Raw genomic sequence first — 1,958 nt, 5'->3', positions numbered from 1 at the left:
AATAAAGTTGTGGCCAATTTGAACCCATACTCTGGTACAGTGGTGCCCCGCAAGACGAATTCCTCGCAAGACGAAAAACCCGCTAGACGAAAGGGTTTTCCGTTTTTCGATGTGCTTCGCAAGACGAATTTCCCTATGGGCTTGCTTCGCAAGACGAAAACGTCTTGCGAGTCTTGCGATTTTTTTCGCTTTCCCCCCCTTTTCCTAAGTCGCTAAGCCGCTAATAGCCTTTTAGCAGCTAAGCCGCTAAGCCTTTAATAGCCGCTAAACCGCTAATAGCGCTAATCCGCTAAGCCGCTAATAGGGTTGCTTCGCAAGATGAAAAAACCGCTAGACGAAGAGACTTGCGGAACGGATTATTTTCGTCTTGCGAGGCACCACTGTATCTTGTCTCATCATTTGGGATAATGGGGTAGGCACCCCAGACAGGGTTCAGCGCATGTGCCCGCAATATCTGCCCTCCCTTCCCCACAGGTGGCTCAAGCCTCTTTTGCTGTTCTTCCTTCCAGGATCACCCACCCACCCTCCCTCAAATTAATAATTTCTTGCCTTATTAATTTCAGCCTAGGTCAGTGAACTTCAATTTAATGATTCTTTCTTTACAGGCTAATATTTTACATTCCAGGTAAGCGGGCACTGCTGTGGTCGTAAGATAGTTGCTGTATTTAGAACCGGGAAGGAATTTTCCCTGCATTGGCAGGTTTCGCCTTCCCGGTAACAATTTCGTCACAACTTTGGCGGGTTTTAGGCCTTGGCAAGGTAGCCTTTAGTCTAACATCAAGTTGGGGGGGATGTATTCATGCTCCCTTCACTTCTCTCGATCACATCAAAGTTGATGCATCGCCATAAATTGGCTAAAGACATTGCCTGACTCAGAACTGGTGATGAGCAGCAAGGATGGGACACTTTAGCTGCATGTTCCTGTCCCAAGAACCAAGAATATGGCTAAGCGTTTAAGGACAGGGGTGAGTTTTTGTCATGAGACAAAGGTTCTTGAGAGCAGAATCAGGCAAGGCCTAGGCAGCGCGGCTTACGAGGGCTACACAAATCTGTCAAGCCTAAGTGTTAGCAGTCAAATGCTGTGTCACTGTGACTCGGGACTCATCTTGGGTTCCCGTTCCCTATAAATGTAACCAGCCATCTCTGTGGGCCTCAGTCTGTGTGTAGAGTGTGTGTGTCTCAACCAGTATGTTGTGTTGTTGCAGACAGAGTGGCTCCAGGACTCCAGTTAATCAGTAACTAAGATCTGTGCCTCTGTGAAAACTAAGAAGGCTGTTAGGAGCACTTGGTGTATGCTCTCTGACTATGCTGTTTCTGAACAAGTTTATTTTCTTCAGTAGACTTTTATTCTGTTTATGAAGAAGACCCTGCATTGATTAATTGACCGCTGCGCAACAGTTTCCCCTCATGTATTTAAGGCCTGCACTGGAAGGGCTTTTACCAATTCCTCCGACAGTCATTGTGCGGTGGTGGTAAGGGTGTTGGACCCAGGGTGCAAATCCACAGCAGGCCATGAAGCTCACTGAGTGACCATGGGCAAGTCACTACCTCTCAGGGTCATAAGAATTTTATCAAGTCAATATTGCGAGGAACAACTGCATAGCTGAATTGAAAATCCCTAGACCAATTAAGGGATCAATATTAAGACCACAACGTATCACTTATAGATCAAGCAAACCTGTGGCTGATTAAGTTATTTATTTTGAAGAGTTCTACTCTCCTTTTCGTTTGAGAGAGTAGCTCTGTGTATGTTACAACAGACTACCATAAGAGAACATGCAGCACACAGACAATCCAGCACTCTTTGGGCTGGTGGACAGCGTGCTAACCACTTGGGGGAAAATGTTGAATGGGGCAAACATCCTAATCACCAAGAGCAGGTGTGGGGAATGCTGTGCCCCCCCCCCAAAAAAAATATTGCTGAACTACAATACAACTCCATCCATTCCTAGCCATTG

General features: G+C 46.3%; 1 long non-coding RNA gene across 1 annotated transcript in view; it reads right to left on the bottom strand.

Moving 5' to 3' along the window:
* Window positions 1–212: 212 nt before the first annotated feature.
* The window catches only part of LOC310836004, a 208,168-nt gene continuing 206,422 nt past the window's right edge, over window positions 213–1,958 (bottom strand). Inside the window, exon 2 of the long non-coding RNA XR_014559823.1 lies at window positions 213–386. This is a non-coding gene — a long non-coding RNA (uncharacterized lncRNA). The remainder of the gene's footprint in view (window positions 387–1,958) is intronic.

The sequence above is a fragment of the Podarcis gaigeae genome, assembly GCF_964106915.1.
Source record: "Podarcis gaigeae genome assembly, chromosome: W".
In the NCBI taxonomy this organism is placed as follows: Eukaryota; Metazoa; Chordata; class Lepidosauria; order Squamata; family Lacertidae; genus Podarcis; species Podarcis gaigeae.
Note: the sequence above shows the minus strand (reverse complement) of the source record. Positions and strands in the feature narration are given on the sequence as shown.